Source organism: Cervus canadensis, chromosome 25 (assembly GCF_019320065.1).
Source record: "Cervus canadensis isolate Bull #8, Minnesota chromosome 25, ASM1932006v1, whole genome shotgun sequence".
Taxonomy (NCBI): domain Eukaryota; kingdom Metazoa; phylum Chordata; class Mammalia; order Artiodactyla; family Cervidae; genus Cervus; species Cervus canadensis.
Window position 1 is genome coordinate 43781470 of NC_057410.1, and position 22143 is coordinate 43803612.

Consider the following 22143-nt stretch of genomic DNA (forward strand, 5'->3'; position numbering starts at 1 on the left):
AGAATATATGAGAAGACAGAAAAACCTGGAATCACAGTGATTTCTCAGCATTGACCTTTTTCAATTAAATGTCTTGCTTCAAGAAAACCAATTTCTAAGAATTAAAAAAAATCTAATAAGATATCTCAAAATGTAGGTTTTCCACAGCCTCAAAATGACATTATGCATGTTCAACAGATAATCCACTCACAAAAATTTAAAAATCTCCATGGACTATGCAATTAAAAAAGACACAAAGTATTTTTAACTGAAAATGAGCATGACATAAATAAATCGGTAATTCTGTAAAAAATCAAAGTATCCCATAAAAAGCTATGTTGGCCCAATTATATTCCCTCATTTCTCAATCCATTCTCATCACTGGTACTTCTTCCTTTGTTTCTGAAGTCAGATCCTGGAATGTTTATATGTATATGTGTCTATTTCACAGTCAAATCCTTTTGGAAGTGGTTGAGATAAACTGGCTCCCTATTTTGGACCATTTCTTGAAAACTGAAGAGCGTATGAGCATCCTCTGGACCTTATATCCTGGAAGACACACCTGGGAAACACTGAACTATGGTAAGCAAAGAAAAGAAGAGAAAAAGAAAGAAGGAGGAGGGAGGAAGGAAGGAAAGAATTTGCTAGAAGCCAACTTAGAGGTCTCCCCAAACAACTAATAAAGGAGTGGATGATGATATGAGGCCAACCATAGCCGTTTAATAATTTTAATTCACTATTGCGTACTGCGATTCATGAGGTCACAAAGAGTCGGACACGACTGAGTGACTGAACGGAACTGAACTGAACTGAACTGATCCATTTCTAATTGGATCTCTCCTAGGGTACTATTTAGTTTTTACATATTTTTTAAAGTTACTCTCAATATTCTTTAATATAGTTATATTCTTCCTTTTTTTAATTACCTCTTTATTATATTCTGTTACTTCTCCTTTTGCTCTTTAAATACCAAAGAAGATACTTCTTGCAATTAGAAATTCATTTTCATTATCACAACTACCCTGAAAACCTGATTTTAATTTATTTTCACTACCATCCCACACAGGTCAACACATTGGCGTAGTATAAAAAGCCGCCAAATACATTCAGGCAACTCATGTATGTAATTTAACTTATACATTTTGAAGGCATGAGCATATCAGCACCAACTTTATTATTTCTATCCAAGGGAGGTGAACATTTGACTTTTATTTCTTCAGTCTGTCTTAGGCAATGATCACCAGGGGAGGCAGACTGCAACCTTGGAAACGTCACTTCACCCCCATATAAGTGATTTTTCAACTGACCTTACACAATTGACTTGCCCTGTCAATGCTGCCATTTTCTTGTCTGCTAAATAAGAATAAATCACTTTTCCAATAAGTCTTTGATAAGCTAAAAGCCCTGAGATAATATTTTAAAGTGGTTTGACCTCTACTGAAGAAGGTGATTTTATAGCCAATTTGAGCTGAATTCCACTACAGTGCCAGCATCACGAGACAATGATAACATACCCACTGAAGAACGATACTAGTCATAAAGAAAAAGCTACACCACAATGACTACCTACACACAGGACACCATGTGTTGTATTTTACAGCACCCTCAAATTAATTATATCTAAGGATAATGAAACAATAGTTTATTAGAAACAATAGTTACAAACTGTACCATATTTTTATAGATAATAAATTCTGACCCTGCATCAAACAAAATTCCATCAATATTATATTTCTTAAGCATAAAAAATGATGATAACATGTCATTACAATTAGGATACTAATGGAAGTGATGAATAAAATCTCACACTTTTTTGTTAGTTGAACTACGAAAGGTTCAGTTGTCTTGCATTAGATTGTCTATTCCTCAGAAGAACATGAGGCAATGAGTGATATTTTTTTATTACGGAATTCAAGTTCAGTTCAGCCGCTCAGTCATGTCCAACTCTTTGCGACCCCATGGACTGCAACACGCCAGGCTTGGCGTCTTAAATTTCCCATCTCTTTAAGATTTGTTGTGATCTACACCGTCAAAGGCTTTGGTGTAGTCAATAAAGTAACAGTAGATGTTTTTCTGGAACTCTCTTACTTTTCTGATGATCCAGCAGATGTTGGCAATTTGATCTCTGGTTCCTCTGCCTTTTCTAAAACCAGCTTGAACATCTGGAAGTTCATGGTTCACATACTATTGAAGTCTGACTTGGAGAATTTTGAGCATTACTTTGCTAGCGTGTGAGATGAGTGCAATTTTGAGGTAGTTTGAACATTCTTTGTCATTGCCTTTCTTTGGGATTGGAATGAAAACTGACCTTTTCCAGTCCTGTGGCCACTGATGAGTTTTCCAAATTTGCTGGCATATTGACTGCAGCACTTTCACAGCATCACCTTTCAGGATTTGAAATAGCTCAACTGGAATTCTATCACCTCCACTAGCTTTGTTCATAGTGATGCTTCCTAGGACCCACTTGACTTCACACTCCAGGATGCCTGGGTCTAGATGAGTGATCACACCATTGTGGTTATCTGGGTCATGAAGATCTTTTTGTATAGTTCTTCTGTGTATTCTTGCCACCTCTCCTTAATATCTTCTGCTTGTTAGGTCCATACCATTTCTGTCCTTTATTGAACCCATCTTTGCATGAGATGTTCCCTTGGTGTCTCTCATTTCCTTGAAGAGATCTCTAGTCTTTCCCATTCTATTGTTTTCCTCTATTTCTTTGCATTGATCATGTAGGAAGGCTTTCTTATCTCTCCTTGCTCTTCTTTGGAACTCTGCATTCAATTGGGTACATCTTTCCTTTTCTCCTTTGCCTTTCAGTATCAGTTTAGTCACTCTGAACTGTGTCCAACTCTGCAACCCCATGGACCGCAGCATGCCAGGCTTCCCTGTCCATCACCAACTCCTGGAGTTTATTCAAACTCATGTCCATTAAGTTGGTGATGCCATGCAACCATCTCATCCTCTGTTGGCCTCTTCTCCTCCCACCTTCAATCTTTCCCAGCACCAGGGTCTTTTCAAATGAGTCAGCTCTTCACATCAGGTGGCCAAAGTACTGGAGTTTCAGCTTCAACATCAGTCCTTCCAGTGAACATTCAGGACTGATTTCCTTTAGGATGGACTGGTTGGATCTCCTTGCAGTCCAAGGGACTCTCAAGAGTCTTCTCAAATACCATAGTTCAATAGCATCAATTCTTATGCACTCAGCTTTCTTTATAGTCCAACTCTCACATCCATTCATGACTACTGGAAAAACCATAGCCTTAACTAGATGGACCTTTGTTGGCAAAGTAATGTCTCTGCTTTTTAATATGCTATCTAGGTTTGTCATAACTTTCTTTCCAAGGAGTAAGCATCTTTTTATTTCACGGCTGCAGTCACGTTTGCCTTTAGCTTCTCTTTTTTTCTCAGCTATTTGTAAGGTTATCCTCCTCAGATAACCATTTTGTCTTTTTGCATTTCTCTCTCTTGGGGATGGTCTTGATCCCTGCCTCCTGTACAATGTCACAAACCTCCGTCCATAGTTCTTCAGGTACTCTATCAGATCTAATCCTTAAATCTATTTGTCATTTCCATTGTATAATTAAGGGATTTGATTTAGGTCATACCTGAATGGTCTAGTTGTTTTCCCTTTCTTCAATTTAAGTCTGAATTTTGCAGTGAGGAGATCATGATTATGAACTCCTTATTTCAGAATTACTTTAATATTTATGAATTTCTTTATTTTTTAAAACTTCTGTTTGATCTCAAATCTTGATTAAAAGATGTTATATCAAAGAAATTGTTTCCCAAAACAGCCTGATGATTAACATAAACATTAGGTTCTGAATAATATAACAGCTCAGCAAATACAACACAGCACTGTAAGATCTGTCATCAGAAACCATTGTTGCATACAGTCATAAAACATTAGACAGTGCTAACATATTCATTAATTTAATAAATATTTATTGCTCTTCTACTATGGGCTAGATACTCTTCAAAATTCTAGGAATAATTTTTTGAATAAGCCAGGAAAGGTCCTGCTCTAAACAAACTTATACTCTAGTAATTATGGGGTGTTAGGGAGGACATGGTGCCTCAGATGGTAAGGAATCCATCTGCAATCCAGGACATATGGGTTTAATCCCTAGGTTGGGAAGATCCCCTGGAGAAGAGAATGGCTACCCACTTCAGTAGACAGAGGAGCCTGGACAGGCTGGCAGGCTTCAGTCCATGAGGTTGCAAAGAGTCAGACATGACTGAATGACTAACATCTTCACTTTCATGTAGTAATACTATTAAAAATTACATAGTAAGGGCTGTAAGCTATTTTGTGTCTAATAACAGAAAAGACCACCATAATAAACATCGGACCCGTATGTCTTCAGCACTAGTAGCTTCAGAAAACTGAAGCAAAGCTAGTAAGCCTCTCTAACCACAAACTCTAAATGAAAATGACTTAATAATAATCAAATGGAATACTCTCCACTCCTCCCATCTTGCACATCATAGGCTCATGTGCACATGTAGACATGCATGCACACATAAGTAATACAACTCCTTTACAATGCTTTTAAAAATTAACCATTAATACACTAAGCATGCTGAGTTGCTTGGAGACACTGACTCCAGAACTTGCATATTCAATAAGGGGCAATAGTCCCAAACCCATTCAATTTTAAAATAAGAAGAGTCTAAGATTATAGGAATTTTCAACAAACACACACATCCAAAGCAGTAATACAGCTAAAAGGTAACAATAACTGAAAATCTCTTTAAAATTCAGTCAATGTCATTACCATTTGCTTTGATTTCCTTCCTCTAAAGTCTACAGTGTTTTGGTTGCTACCCAGAAAACAAAGGCAGAAAGCAATCACTAAATGGCAAAGCAGAGATTATGAGCTTTCAGCTGTTACAAATCATGAATTTTTAACATCGGAGATTTATAAAATATCAACTGCTTACATTTACATTGTGGTTAGCAATGGTACAAAGCATGGAGAACATGACAGTTTTCTTAGACACCAAATATCATAAAATTAACCTTCACTTATAAACCATCTAAGCCTTACTGCTTCAAGGTGTTAATATTAATGGACCACAAGTGTAAGTTCAGAGCTAGAAAACAGGTAATATCTAGACTTCTCACAGTTTCCAAGAGCTTAATTTTTCAACACAGAAGAGTGTGGAATACAACAACTTAAAACAAAGGTATACTTAAATATTAAATTTTTGAGCAAAAAAAAAAATTGACTTAATTACTAATCCTATGATTTCATTTTATTCAAGACTTGGGTGTCAAGAATATGTATGATTTCTTAGACTCTGACATAACATTTTTGAATCAACTACAGTTTTTGCCTCTTTTTGTGGCAGGATTTGAAATACATTTGGTTTCTTTTTGAACACTACTTCTGAGAACATCATCGAAGGCATGTTTTTATTGCAGTTCTAAAGTGAAGACAGCAAAAATCCCTTATGGACTACTCCTGAATTTCATTTCAGGAGACAGGTGCAGCAGTGCCGGCTTATTTATTTTGGAAGAATGATGAAATTGGCAATAGCATTTGTTGAGTTCCTACTATATGCCTGGTGCCTTTATCAAGGGATACGAATTTGGGCATGCAACATCTAAACTTGACACTTGTCAAAACATAAGCAATTCTCCAGGGTATATTTTTTAGTGAAAAAGCCAAACATAGAATAGTGTGCATACCATTCGTACAAGGCTGTTTGTATACAAAAAGAAAAGACACGGTTTATACATGAATGAGCTACTATAAACAAGAGATTGACCGCTTCCAGTGAGAGAAATTGGAGAGCTGAGAACAGAAAACAGGGAGATACACGCTCTTTACCCTTTTGTGAGCTCTGAGATATGTGCCAAGTGACTATGTGCTTTGTTGTTTAGTTGCTAAGTCATGTCCGACTTCTGCGACCCCATGGACTGCAGCCCACCAGGCTCCTCTGTCCATGGGATTTCCCAGGCAAGAATATTACAGTAGACTGCCGTTTTTCTTCTCCAGGGGATCATCCCGACCCAGGGATCAAACCTGTATCTCCCACTTGGCAGACAGGTTCTTTACCACCAAGCCCCAAGGGAGGTCCACATGAGTGCATAAGCTCTTTTAAAGATGGGCTTTTTCTTCCCTACAGTTCTTCTCTTGATAACTCATATTATTTTGTTCTGATTTTGAAAATATTACCACTGCTTTAAAGCCAGATGGGGTGGTTGCCCTGTGCTTTAAGAGGATCAGCTGTAAGATTTTGTCTTCCTAGAGCAGACCCCCTTTTAAGGAGTAACTAGTGACTACTGAAGTCACTCAGTCGTGTCTGACTCTTTGTGACCCCATGGACTGTAGCCTACCAGGCTCCTCCGTCCATGAGAGTTTTCAAGCAGGAGTACTGGAGTGGGTTGCCATTTCCTTCTCCAGGGGATCTTCCTGACCCAGGGTAAATATACCTATAAAGACAATTTAACAACTAAAAAACTATATTGACTGACTCTGTTTGCTAGAGATCTTCCACCAGTCCGTGGGTCTCACCTGTGAGAATATGCTTTCATCTCGCTTTCCCTCACTGTATCCATGCTGCTGCTGCCGCTGCCGCTGAGTCACCAGTCATGTCCGACTCTGTGCGACCCTAAGGACTGCAGCTTGCCAGGCTCCTCTGTCCATGGGATTCTCTGAGAGTGTTAGAGTGGGCTGCCGTGCCCTCCTTCAGGGGATCTTCCCGACCAAGGGACTGAACCCGGGTCTCCTGTACTGCAGGAAGACTCTTTACCACTGAGCCACCAGGGAAGCCCCCATTGTATCCATACCACCATCTACATCGATTCTAAACCAGTGATTGCCACACCTAAATATACATTAGAACTTCTCAGAATTCCTTTGAAAGGTACCCATGCCTGGTCCCCACTCCTTGAGAGTCTGATCTAATCAGCTTTGATATGGGGTTGGACATTGTTATGTTTTATGTGTCCCCAAAGTAATTATTCATCTAATCCACAGCCAGGATTGAGAAACCAATGCCTAGTCCTTAGATACTAATCATTACCTAGATACTAAGCTTCTCTGGTGGCCCAGTGGTAAAGAATTTGCCTGCCAATATAGGAGTTGCAGGAGACACAGGTTTGATCCCTGGGTTGGGAAGATCCCCTGGAGGAGGACATGGCAACCCACTCCAGTATTTTTGCCTGGAAAATCCCATGAACAGAGGAGCCTGGCAGGGTACAGTCCATGGGGTCGCAAAAGAGTCAGACATGATTGAAACAACTGAACACATTACCTAAGGCTAGGCTATTTTTTCAAAATCTACCTGCCTGGTTATCCTAGTAGATGAGCCTAGAATTCAACACTAAATTTTGCTGCCTTTTTCCCATATGTTATCAGTAAATAAGCCAATCTAAGTATTGGTAAAAAGAATATACTAATATAAGTGAAATCTGATAATAGGAGGCCATTTACTGAGAAAACAATTGGAGAGAAATGCCTTATTCCCCCAATTACTTATGCCTTGATCCCTAAATCAGATTCCAGACTGGAGATTTCTATATCTATATCTATATATATATATCATGATTTATAGACCCAGCACCCTGTGTAAAACTACCTTATCCACAAAGATGAACCGATTAACCCCTGCTCAGCAGAGGTTAACTTGTTGTCCAGAGACCTTTGAAAATTAAGTTTTAGTTTGGGATTTTACTTTGGTTTTATTACTGCTTGAAAGCAATATACCTTTATCTTTAAATGAAGGGTTTCTGACCTGAATTTCAGAGGGGTTCATAAATATTCTGATTTTTTTTAATGTGTATATGCCCTTTTTCCTAGGGAAGGAAGTCAATTGCTTTTATCAGTTTCTGAAATCCTTCGTAAGCAAAATATTTCTACATATATCCCTAGGTTTCTAGGTAAAATCTCTTTAAGATTTTGCTTCACTCTGAGAAACAGCTTGATGAAGCTAGAGGGCAGATGAACAGGCAGATATCATAACTCAGTTCATTTCTCCCCCCCCCCCCCCCCCCCGCCCCCACGGGGTGGATAAGCCTCCCTATTGCTACCCTCTTAATCCACTTTTATCAAAGGGCTACAAATAGTCTCAAAATCCAAACTTAGTGTCCTGTCTGAGGTGCCCAACCAAACTGTCTTCTTTATCCCCCTATTATTTTGATTACAAGAATTTGCCATTTTTGTAAATGAAAGCCAGTCAAATATCAGCAGTTTCATATGGTTCAAATTAATGCTTTCAATAAATTTGCTATTTTGACAATCCCTCTTTACTATCTCCTGTGGTAGATACCAAGAGTTGCAATTCCTCAGGTTTGAGTCCTTGCCTTTCTTTGGTTAAGAAGGACAGGCTCTAGCTTCCAGCCTGAAAAGGTAAGACTTCTCCATTACTATATTCAGACTGCATATGTTGAGCTATAACCTCATCTAGATCTACCCCTTTTGTACAAACTTTCAGCTATAAGGTGAACAAAATCTGAGGATCTAATATAGAAGATAGTGACTAACAGTTGAAAATACTGTATCACTGAAATTTGTTAAGAGAGTAGAATTTAAATATTCTCAACAGGAAAAGAATGATTAATATGTGAGATACTTAAGTTAAGCAAATGGGAGAAATCCTCTCATGATGTACATGCAGGCATGTCATGTCTGACTGTCTGTGACCCCATGGACTGTAACCTGTTAGGCTCCTCTGTCCATGGGATTCTCCAGGAAAGAATACTGGAGTGGGTTACCATTTCCTCCTCCAGGGAATCTTGCTGACCCAGGGATCGAAGCTGTGTCTCTTGCATCTCCTGCATTGGCAGGTGGAGTCTTCACCCTTGAGCCACCTGGAAAGCCCTTTATAATGTACACATGTATCAAAGAGCCTAAACTTTAGTTGCCAATTATACCTCAATAGAGTTTTAAAAAATCAAAAATAGGTCTGTACTTTTTGGTTTGTTTTCTTCCCCTGCCTTTTCCCAACTCAGAGTTGACCATACCGACACTTTTGATGGTCTTACCCCCAATGGGATAAACCATTTCCTTCACCTAGGTAATAAACATATTAAAAAGATGCTTACTTTCAAAAGTTATTAATGCCAAGTAAATGAAGCTGAGCACAGTAATTGGTAATTCCACAGACCCAGTGCTGAGCTAATTAGGGACTCTGACACATGTACCATTCTCAGCAATCAGAGAATATTTATCACTAGGATAGCTGGTAGTTCAAGGCTAGATAAAAGCAGGACTGCTTTCCCCTCTGAATTCCTCCATGCTGATGAGCAATCACTGCTATATCCTGTAATGAAGGAACAAATTCAGGCTCTCTTTACTCATAACAAGTAGTGAAAATTCACTGTTAGAGAAATTAAATGGCCTCTTGAATTATTACACCAACAGATTTCTGCCCAGAAAATAAAGTGTGACTATTACATATGTATACGGCAATTCAACCTGAGGCTGTACAAAGTCTAACTCTTCCACACTGTTCCATAATTTACCAAATACAAACTTCAGCATGCTCATATTTCTCCATGTTAAAAAATAAAATAAACAAATTTTCCGAGGAAACTGCCCTCATAAGGGCGACTAGCTACACCCAAATTGCCCAAGCTCTCTCCAGTTTTGTCCCGCCAGCCCTCTAGCCATAGCACTTGGCTTGCCGATCCCTCATCTTCTGGAAAACCTCCCCTCCACTGGTTTTTAGGGCACTGCTTTCTGATTCTTCTATCGCTTTTCACTTTCTCACTCTCAATTTATATTGCTTTCCTTTCTCAGACTTCTCCTCTCTGCATAACTTGATCACTTTAGGTACCTGAATTATTAACTCTTTCACATTTCTAATCCTGAAAGTTCTTCTGAGTTTCAAACCTTACTTCCCAACACCACATAAATGTCTGAGTAGCTCCTTTAAACTCAACATTACGAAAACTAAAAGTACTGTTTTCTCCTCCACAATAGCTGTCACTCCTACTATAGGCAGTTGACAATTGCCACTATAGCAGCTGTCCTAGCTGAAGACATCTAGTTTCAATTTCCTTTTTTACCTTTGTCTTACAATATCCACCTGACACTCTAACATCCTGCCTTCTCCTTCATGTTCAGATCACTGATACTCTGGTTCTGGTATATAGTGGTGCAAACTAGTTTGCACTGCTCAAGTTTCCCAACTGTTCATCTCAAAATTATGAACCCGAGGATACAGACTTTGGAGCCAGAAAACCTTGCTTCAAATCCCAGCTCCATCACTCCTATGCTATTGGTAAAGTTGTTTAACTTCTCCGAAACTAAGTTTCTGCAACTGTAAATAGGTATGCAAAATATTTATCCCATGAGTTTGGAGACAGAATTAAAACCATATAAACTGCTTAGAGGAGTTCCTATCACCCAACACTCATCCATAGAAGCTGCTATTATTACTTGTACTGTATCATCCACAAACCTTTACCTGTCTCCTCTAGTCCTAAACTTCTCTTAAGGGACTAATAGACAGATTTTTGAGCCAGATATAATCCATTTACAAGGTATGTGACCTAAGGCAGCTTATTGAATTTCTTTGATCTTCATTTAGTTCTGTCATCAGAAAACTGCATCAAACCAGGTGCAAGCATTTAATGTAGAGTATTAATGGTTCAATGTAGCTTCTGGAAATTTTTTCACATTTTCTACACACTGTAATATGTTTCTTAGGTGCTGTCTTCAACTTGTTTGCTTTCTGCCCTTTACAAGACTCTTTTTTTTTTTTTTTCCTTTACACTACTCTTAATTCTTTGACTATATTGTCAGTGCTCTCATTGCAAGGAGGGCATCTGATATTTTCTCTGTTTCTCTATCAATCCTAGCAAGATGCTATGCTCACAACAGGTACCCAATAAATGTTGTTGGAGCTATGGCAACAGTTGCACCTGCTTGTTCTAACATAAAACACAGGCACACACAGAGAAAAATACTCAAAAAAAGGAATCTTTCAACAACTAGTCTTGTAAGAAACCTAAAAGATGCTAGCATCAGATTTACAATCTGTTCCAACTGAGATACTGAAATTATATAGCCTGAATCAAAGTAATAACTGAGTCATCATTTTTCTCATTTCATACAAACACAAAAAATACACTGTTGTTATACTAGATTTAAAAGAAAGAAATAAATTTCCATTATATGAGGAAAAAGAGAGAAAGTCTTTGGTGTATGCCTATGGAGTGTATTAGTTAGTAATATTATGGCAATTAGTGGTTGAAAAAAAAAGTAACAGACTTCATACTTGAAAGAAGCAAATCTCTGTCCTTGAAAAGGGGATAATAAATAAAACAGGTTAACACAGATGGAAGTGCAAATTACAATTACATTGTCAAAATGAAGCCTGGGAGGCGCTGAGAATTCAGAACATCCACATGTGGAAAATACATCATAGGAAGTCTTCACAGAGATTACAGATACAAAGTCGAACAGAGTAGATGACAGACATTGAAAAAACACTGAGGATAACCTAACAAGAGTGTTCAATACTAAAATAACTTGAAAGTAGTTCAAAGAAGTATCCTCAATATTCACCAACATGAGACTTTCATATTGCAAAATGTTTTAATGTTTTGATCCATGTATATATGGTGATAATAATGTCACTATTTTGTATAAATTGATATTGTACATGCTATCATATTTTGTATATATTTTATAGATACATATCCATATCATAATATTTCTTTGATGCTTTCAAACTACTTTCACATACATTATTTTACTAAATTTTTACACAAGTCAAGGAGAGTACAGAGTTCATTTCTACACTAACTATACTGTAAAGAAAGAAAAAATAGGGCTATCTAAACTCTTCCCATGAAATCAGGAAAAGAACATTCAGAAAGAGACTATCAAGCTGAATACCCTGAAGTTTTGAAAGATACACAGGCAGTTTAAAAGCTTGTAATGATAAAGCCCATCAAAAAGTAGAAGTGAAGGGTTATATATGTTTGGATAATAATGAACCATGAAATGTTCTGTATTATTTGCAGATGAAAGACTTCCAGGCCACTCTCATTTCAATCACGAGTTCTTCTCTGAAAGGACAGATTCTTGAGGGGAGAGACCACTGGGTTATCTTCCACATCTGCTGCTCATTCTTCAAAGATGGTAGGAGCAGGATCAACACATCCCCGTGTGCTGATTCCCTTGACTGGTGCTTAGAAGAATTAATGGGCTCCAAAGGGAGCAGACTCTAATGGGCTGATGACTGCCTCAGAGTTGGGAGGACAAACACGCTTTGAAAGAAGAAATGTGGAATATGTGAAAATTCGAGCATTACAATGGCTGGACTGCATGGGAATGAACGGCTGGTGTTTATATTGTAGAATTTTATTCTGGGAAAGAAAATATTCATAGTTTTGAATAACAGCAGCTTATAATATTTAGCATTTATGGCACAATTATATTCTGGCAACTATCCTAAGGTATGTCAATGGATTAACCAATTTAATGTCATTTAAGAAAGGTACTATTAATAGTAACATTTATAGATGAGAAATAAAGGACTGAATTATTCAGAATTGGTTTGCATATTTTGGCAGTCCAATGTGACTTCCAGAATTGCATATATTAAATAAGTACAAGTAAGTGAACAAAAATAAATCTTTGTTTCTTAAAAAAGGTACAATGGATTACTTAATTTGTTCATTAAGTTCTCTACTAAAGAGAAAATTAGAATTACTTTTTCCTTTCTCAGGGGAAAAAAGTCTTTACTTACAAATCAAGCTTTTTCTTTTTTCCCCTGTTACTTTCATTCAGGTATTTATTAGCAAATATTTATTGAGGACTGAAAATTTGTCCAGAGCAAGGCTAAAAGTTGAGACTTGATGGCGAGCAAACACTTAACATGACTCCTTCCCTCACAGAGTGTAGAGCAGAGAGAGGCAGATAAATCAAAGGAGCATAAAAATTAAAGTGAAGTGGCAATAGTGACACAAGCCAAGAAGGAAAAACCCAAGGTGCTTACGAGAGACTACGGAGATTTGCCCTCGTCAGAGAGGTCCAGGAAGGCTTCTCCCGGGAAGCGACACTTGGCTGTGCTATAAAGGATAAGAGGAATATATTCCAGGCAACGAGTCAGAAAATCCCTGTAGTAGAGATGAACAGAAGAATAACTTCAGAAAAATAGAAGCGTGTTTTCCTCAGAAGGGAAGAAAGTAAGATAGACGAAAGGAAAAACTGTCAACCACTGAAGAGTCAAGTATGAGGAGGACTGAAAATGTCCACTGGCATATGAAAAAATGTAATTACTAGTTGTTCTTGTCATTGTCCAGTCACTAAGTCCTGTCCAACTTTTTGTGACCCATGAACTGCAGCATGCCAGGCTTCCCTGTCCTTCACTATCTCCCTGAGTTTCTTCAGACTCATGTCCATTGCATCAGTGATCCATTCGACCATCTCATCCTGTCGCCCCCTTATCCTCTTGCCCTCAATCTTTCCCAGCATCAGTGTCTTTTCCAAAGAGCTGGCTCTTTGCATCAGGAGGCCAAAGTATTGGAGCTTCAGCTTCAGCATCTGTCCTTCCAATGAATATTCAGGACTGATTTCTTTTAGGATGGACTGGTTTGATCTCTTTGCAGTCCATGAAACTCTCAAGAGTCTTCTCCAGCAGCATAGTTTGAAAGCACCAATTCCTCAGTGCTAAGCCTTCCTTGTGGTCCAACACTCACATCCATACATGACTACTGGAAAAATCATAGCTTTAACTATACAGAGCTTTGTTGGCAAAGTGATAGCTCTGCTTTTCAATACACTGTCTAGGTTTGTCATAGCTTTTCTTCCAAGGAGAAAGCGTCTATTAATTTCGTGGCTGCAGTCACCATATGCAGTGATTTTGACCAGGAAAATAAAATCTGTCACTGTTTCCACATTTCCCCATCTATTTGCCATAAAGTGATGGGACCAGATACTACAATCTTTGTTTTTTGAATGTTGAGTTTTAAGCCAGCTTTTTCCCCCTCTCCTCTTTCACCTTTATCAAGAGGCTCTTTAGTTCCTCTTTGCTTTCTGCCATTAAAATGGTATCATCTGCATATCTGAGGTTGTTGATATTTCTCCCAGCAATCTTGATTACAGCTTGTGAGTCATCCAGCCCAGCATTTCATATAATATACTCTGGATATAAGTTAAACAAGCAGGGTGACAATATACAGCCTTGATGTACTCCTTTCCTAATTTGGAACCAGTCCATCATTCCATGTCCAGTTCTAACTAATGCTTCTTGCCTTCCATTCAGGTTACTCAAGAGACAGATGAGGTGGTCTAGTATACCCATCTCTTTAAGAATTTTCCAGTTTGTTGTGATCCACACAGTTAAAAGCTTTAGCACATTCAGTGAAGCAGAAGTAGATGTCTTTCTGAAATTCCCTTGTTTTTTCTATGATCTAGAGGATGTTGGCAATTTTATCTCTAGTTCCTCTGCCTTTTCTAAATCCAGTTTATACATCTGAAGTTCTCGGTTGTGTACTGCTGAAGCTTAGCTTGAAGGATTTTGAGCATTACCTTGTTAGCATGTGAAATGAGTGCAACTGTATGGTAATCTGAACATTCTTTGGTACTGCCTTTCTTTGGGATTGGAATGAAAACTGACTTTTCCAGTCACTAAGGAAATTATCAAAAGCTATTATTATGAAATGAAGATTTCAGAGGCCAGTTTGAGAGGATTGTGAAGTTAAGTTCTAGGTCAGAAAGTGGAGCTTTGGGTATAGGCAAGAGCCTTCAAAGATGAAGAAAGTTGTAACTGCATGGGGATAGGGAACCAACGATTTATGGCGGGTTATGCTGTTTGTTTTACTGAAAGAAACAGGAACTTGTTGAAAATTTGGCAATTACCAGGAAGCTAAAATAAAAGCAGACAACCAGGAAAATGTAGGCCTAAATGTCCTGTATGGCAGGAGTCCCCAACTTCCAGGATCTGAGGTGAAGCTGATGTAATAATAATAAAAATAAAGTGCACAATAAGTATAATGTGCTTGAATCACTTGAAACCATCCTCCAACTCCAGTCCGTGGAAAAACTGTCTTCCACGAAACTGGTCCCTTGTGCCAAAAAGGTTGGGACTGCTGCTCTGTGGCAAAAAAGAAAATCTTATTTCAATATCCACTGTAAGTTTTATGGTGAAGCACAGATTGCTTCAAGTGGGTAACTCTTCTGTACTTGGAGGTTTCACTGAATACCCAACTTAATTATAACCATTTTTAATTTTTTTTCACCTAATATAATTATTTATCCATAAAATATCATAAACCATTTGTACTCAATAAAAGAGAAATGTTTCATGAGCTGATTTTTGTACTCTAGATGATTTGGCACAGAGTGATCTGCAAATCTCCTAATACTTCAGATCATCTATTTTTGTTAAATTAAAATGCATCACTAGGGAAAAATATCATCACGGATACCAACTCACTGTCTACCTCATACTATAGTTTTGATATGCTATAATTCATTAAGAATAAAAATAAATCTTTGATCAACTAAATTTATGAGTTTATTTCTATTCAGAAAAGATAATCCTATGAAGATATGAATGCGCCACTAAATTATTCTGTTCACTATAAAAAGAATGTATTTTTATTATATAATGGAAGATTTTAGCTTCCTAAATTAAAAATAATAATAACACTAAAATAAAACAATGTTAGTTTAGCAATCCAACTAAAATTGGGGCAAAAGTTGGACAATTATTTTGTGGAAGTTAATAAAGACTTTTTTCATTTGCTGGCCTAGTGACAAGCCAGGACTCTGTTATACTTTAGCTTTGCTTTAATTAATCAAGCAAGTTTTCACCCTGTGTTCTGCATGCTCCAGTTGGCAATTAGTCCTCTTAGAAATTCATTTACAGAATGAATTTTCTGTATCTCCTGACAGGCACTGTGCTGGACACTGAGGGTACAGAAATGACAAACGTCCCCTGCCCTCAAAGTTTACGGTATCACAGGCCTGTACTCACAAGACCAAAGGAATCCAGATGGCATAATGGAATTATAAGGAACTTTGATCAGCCAGAGGAAGGCATGAAAATATCAGAGGGAAGAGGAAATTCAAGCTGATCCCTTAAGAAAAAAAACCACTCTGCCACGTGATCAGAACAACAGTGGAATTTCACTAGAGGAGACAACTTAATCACTGGTGGTTTGATCCCTGGATTGGGAAGATCCCCTGGAGAAGGGAAAGACTACCCACTCCAGTATTCTGGCCTGGAGAATCCCATGGACTGTATAGTCCATGGGGTGGCAAAGAACCAGACATGACTAAGCGACTTTCACTTTTTTCTGTTCATGTAAGTGCTAATAATGACTGGATTGCTGAGTAGGAAGCTGAATTAGAGGTCAGAACAAGAGACAGATTTTAAAGGTGGGCAAAGAGCAGATGACTACAGATCATTCATATCATGCAAGTAAGTTTGAATTTTGTTCTTTGACAGGAGTTCTTTGAAGTCCTTTTTAGTAACTTTTAACTAAGTTTTTTACATGAGTAATTGTAGATTCACAGGAAACTGTAAGAAATAATACAGAAGTATGTTATGTACCCTTAACAGCTTTCCCTATTAGTAACATCTTGCAAAACTATAGCTTAATATCACAATTAGGACACGATATAATCAAGATAAAGAACATCTCTACAAGGAGATGTTGCCCTTTTGTAGCCAAAGGTGTTGACTGCAGTATGTAGAAAAACAACTGATGTTTGTATGTTTATCTTGTATCCTGAGACTCAGCTGAACTCACTTATTAATTACAGGTTTTTAAATATGTTTTATAATTTCCTAGACAATCATGCCACATGCAAATAGAGACAATTTTCTTTCTTCCTTTCTGATATGTTTCTCTTTTTGTTTCCATATATTGCCTTATCAAATTAACTAGAACTTTCAGAAGTAAACTGAATAAAGAGGTGAGAGTGGACATCCTTGCTTTGTTCTCAAACATAAGAAGGACTTAGTCTTTCATTATTAACTACTGGCCATTAGCTGTCCCTTTTAGAGAGGCTTATCGCTCCTCCAGTGGCTCAGCAGTAAAGAATCCAATGCAGGAGACACGGGTTCAATCCCTGGGTCAGGAAGATCCCCTGGAGTAGGAAATTGCACCTCACTCCAGTATTCTTGCTTGGGAAATCCCGGACAGAGGAGCCTGGCAGGCTTCACACTCCATAGTGTTGCGAAAGGGTCAGACACGATTTAATGACTAAACAATAAGAAAGTGGTAACAAATTTTCCAAATTTTTCTCTCCCTTGAGAATGTCTTCATTTCTCCTTTATCTTCGAAATATATTTGCATAAATACAGAATTCTGGATTGACAGTTCCTTTCTTCTCACACTTGAAAAACATTCTGTCACTTTCCTCTGACCTCCCTAGTTTCTAAAAAATCCTATCATTCAAAGGGTTTTACCCATACAGATAAGAAATCCTTTTTTATTTTGCCTTCAACTTTCAGAAGCTTAAGATTTTTTTGTGTATGTGGATTTCTTTATAGTAACCTTGTTTGAGGGCTTACTCGGTTTCTTGAACCAACAGATATATATGGTTGGCCAAATCTGAGAAGATGAGAAGTTTTCAGAAGCTTTCCATCATTTTTTTCAGGCCTGCTCTCTTTCTCCTCACCTTTCATGACTGAAATCACAAATGCTATATTTTCTGTTATCATTCCACATATCCCTGAGGCTCTGTTAGTTGTTTCTTTTCCATCTGCTTTCTTTCTGTTGTTTAGATTGGGTAATTTCTATTGCTGCTTCTTCCAGTTCATTAATGTTTCCTCTGTCCCCTCTATTCTGGTACTGAGCCCATCCACTGAATTTTTATCTTTGTTATTACATTTTTCAACTCTATAATTTCCCTATAATTATTCTTTATAGCATCTATATCTTTGCTGAAACTTTTAATTTCTTAACTGTAACTATTTTTTGACCTTAAAAAAATAGAATGTTTAAAGAATGTTCATCATCACTTGTTGAAGCACTTTTACCACAGTTGCTTTAAAACCTTTGTCAGATAATTCTAACATCTCTGTCATCTCAGTTCTGGGACCTGTCAAATGTCTCCTCTCATTCAGCTTGAGATCTTTTTAGTTCTTGGGATGAGGTCATCAAATCTTGGACAGTTTCTTGGTATTACGAGACAGACTCGTATTTAAATCTTGTTTCAGGTGGCTTATTTAGATTCCACTCCAGCAAAGAAGGAAGACATAGGGGTAAAAATCCAGGTTCGTCATTTGACCTCCACTGATACCCAGTTGGGGCTTCCCCGGTGGCTCAGATGGTAAAGAATTTGCCTGCAATGCAGGAAACCTGGGTTTGATTCCCGGGTGGGAAAGAGCCCCTGGAGAAGAGAATAGCTTGGGAGAATGCTCCTCATTACTCTGGGTTGGTTCCCGTTCTAATTGTAGGCTTCTAATGGCACCTCCCTGTTCCTGCTCCCAACAAGGCCTCCACTGATATCCAGGGAAGAGACAGGTGGTCTCTTCCAAAATCCTGACTCTCTACTAGGCTTCCACTGACTCTATCCCAATGCAGAATGGAAGGGGTATCTCATTACTGGAAGGTTAGGGGGATAAGCTCAGGCTCCTTATTTGCTCTCTACTGTTATTGCTTGTTCAACGGGTCCTCACTACAACCTAACAGGAAGGAAAATCTTGGTTCCCTAATTAAACTCCTCTGACATCACTCCGTGGGAAGAGGGTTAGGATTAAGCTCCTCCTTAAAGCCTAACACTTGTGGAAGTCTAAACTTCCCACTCAGCCTTTGCTGTTGGCGGTGGGGCTGGGACCATGGATTTTTCTGTGTCATATGTCTGGAATGGAGTGATCTAGAAGTTTCATGTCTTAAGCTGCTCCTTCCTTAACCTTTGGCTTAAGAGGTCAGGCTTGTTTTTTTTGTTGTTGTTGTTGTTTTCAGAGGGTTTAGTTTCGTTGTGATTTGCTTTGTCTGCAGTTGTTGGCACTTCTAGGTTGTCAGCTTCTTTAGACACAAATCTAAGACATGTGAGGGAAAAAGAAAGCCAAGGTCTCCTCACTACATTGTTTCTCAAATCACAAGTTCCCTAAAGTTAATTTTCCTCCTTATCTCCATCTTTTAGTCTTACATTTGTTTTAGACATAATGCCTAAAATGTTCAGTTCTACTTAGCGGGAGGAATAGAGAATAGTATGTCATCTCTAACTTCCTGGAGGCAGAATTCAACCCTTTGAAAAAATTTAAGCAATGAAGTTCTGCATTAATCTTTGCATTTTAGATGGATAGTGAGGAGAGCTCAGAAATTAGAGTTTGGGTAGAGATGGCCTGGAAAGACATCTGAAGGCAGGAGTATTTATTACAACATGGTCTAGACTGGCCCTGAAATATACAACTGGAAAGCACAGGCACAAGTGAGATCAGAGACCAAACATAGAATACACACCAGTCAGCAACATGCTTACTAAACTGTCATAGCCTTGACTATGTGGCAGGAGGCATAGAAACAAGAGGACACTTTTGACAGGTGCTAAAATATGGGAATACCAGACCACCTTACCTGCCTTCTGAGAAATCAATATGCAGGTCGAGAAGCAACAGTTAGAACTGGACATGAAACAACTGACTGGTTCAAAATTGGGAAAGGAGTACATCAGGGCTGTATATTGTCACCCTTATTTAATTTATGTTAAATAAGAATACATCATGTGAAATGCCTGGCTAGATGAATCACAAGCTGGAATCAAGATTGCTGGCAGAAACGTCAATAACCTCAGATATGCAGATGACACCATCCTAATGGCAGAAAGCTAAGAGGAAATCTTGATGAAAGTGAAAGAGGAGAGTGAAAAAGGTGGCTTAAAACTCAACATTTAAAAAATGAAGATCATCGCATCCAGCCCCATTACTTCATGGCAAATAGATGAGGAAAAATGGAAACAGTAACAGACTTTATTTTCCTGGGCTCCAAAATCTGGCCAGACTTCTTATAGGCAGCTGGACTCCTCTCAAATAGCATCTTATAGCAACCAACACAAGGATTCATTGAAAGTTCCTCAAACACGTTTTACCCTGTCATTTCACATCTGAGAGCAAGGAAATCAAACCAGTCAATCCTAAAGGAAATGAACTCTGAATATTCATTGGAAGGACTGAGACTGAAGCTCCCATACTTTGGCTACCTGATGTGAAAAGCCGATTCATTGGAAAAGACACTGATGCTAGGAAAGATTGAGGACAGAGGGAGAAGGAGGTGACAGAAGATGAAATGGTTGGATGACATCATGGATTCAGTGGACATGAGCTTGAGCAAACTCCGGGAGACAGTGAGGACAGGGAAGCCTCGCGTGCTGCAGTCTATGGGGTTATAAAGAGTCAGACATGACTGAGCAGATGAACAACAAGAACAAAAAATATAACTCAACAAAATGTGGTAAGCAATAGAATAGGATATGTAAGGAGAATGGAGTTAGGATCACTTCTTGATCCTTAGTTTAGCCAACTGAGTAAAAGCAGGTAACGTTAACAACACTGCATAATACACGGAAAGAAATGTCTTTGGAGGGAAAAGTGGAGATTGTGAGTTCATATCACAGCACCTTGACCATAAGGGATGCCTGGGCCATCTGAAAGTCCCTAATAATAAGCTGGTGCTTAGCAGGAAGGTTAGACATGGATAGGAGGAGTTAGGAGCCTGGGTTTAATTAGTAATACTCAAATCCAATTGCATGGAGATTATCCAGGAAATAAAAGCAGAATGAGAAAAGAGGGCTAAGAACAAGACTCTACTATCACCCAATGTTGAGGATCAAAGTAAAAGAAACCAGGGGAGGAAATGGAAGACAGGATGTCAGAGAGGCAGAATGAGAACAGAGAAGTAGCATCCAATTTAGCTCCATAAGCACCTACTGCATGTTTAGTGTGTATTGTCTACTACACTGAGACTGGCTTGTGAGGCCCTCACTTTACTAGATATAATTTCAGAATAGTGGGGTCAGCTAACTAACAGACATAAGTTCAAGGGGCAGTGGAACCACAGAAAGGGGAACTGAGCAGTCAAAGACTTTGAGGAAATTTTCTAAGTGATGATTACATCTAATCAGAGTCTACAAGATAGCTGGGATTAACCAGACAAGGAAAGACAGAGGGAAAGTCATGTAAGGCAAAAGAAATAGCCTAAACAATAGCAAAAGGATATGGGGACTCAAGAGAGCAGAGAGAATTACCATCACCAAACATAGTCACCAGGGTTGATGCCATTGAGAGAAAAAATAAAATCAAACTGAAGAAAATCCTTGACTTTGTCCCTTACTAAGCCACCACTGACCTCTGATACAGTAGCTTTATGAAACAATGTGGAGAAAAACTGGACTTCACTGGGATGGAGAATAACTGGAAGAATATAAAGTTCAGACAATACAGGAAGGGTATTTTTTCCAAGGACTCAATGGAGAAGAATATAAAGATGGGATAGTTAGAAATGTGCAGAAGTCTAAAAGGCTTTGTTTTATGATAAGAGAGAATTGAGGATGTTTATAAGTTGTAGGAAAGAAACCCGAGTGCACAGATAAGATTTAAAAGTTAAAAAAAAGAAAAAAAAAATCACTCTTTTGTACAACAAATACTGATAGAGCATCTACACTGTTCTTGAGCTCATCATTTCAAGATAAAGACAAACAACAGAGCCCTTTTAATGGCGTTACAATAGTTTTAAATAAGCTTAAAAAATAAAAAAAGGCCAATGGTAAAGGGACAAAAATTACATGTACTATAGTCCTAAAGGCAAACTAATACTTATAAATACTTATCAATATAATGGCATCTTTGACTTTGTCATTTTATATTGGCAATTCCACAATTTATTATAAGTATTTAGTGTTAAGGCTTATTTTGTTTACTTCAAAGGGAATTATTATTTTAATAAAAAAAAACACTTATTCTATTGCAAGAATTTCAGTATGGGACACAATTGTCAAGATTATTTTATGTTTTAATTATTACAAATACCACAGGACATAATAAGTCTACAGACAGAGGCATAGTATAAAAAATGAGGAGTAGTACAAGATGGCGTAATATTTGTGTCAAAGTTTGCCTTAATATCTCTGAGCATTTCAATACAGAAAACCAGCCAGCCGAAAATGCAGGAATAACCATGCTTTTAAATGTTGGCTGGGACTAGGAGATTGCCACAAAGATTAAGAACAGTCTCTGATTTTT

At 38.1% G+C, this 22143-nt stretch overlaps 1 protein-coding gene across 2 annotated transcripts in view; it reads right to left on the reverse strand.

The window, feature by feature from the left end:
- The window catches only part of ACSS3 (acyl-CoA synthetase short chain family member 3), a 162707-nt gene that overhangs the window by 66638 nt on the left and 73926 nt on the right, over positions 1 to 22143 (reverse strand). The gene's annotated exons all lie outside the window — the stretch shown is intronic.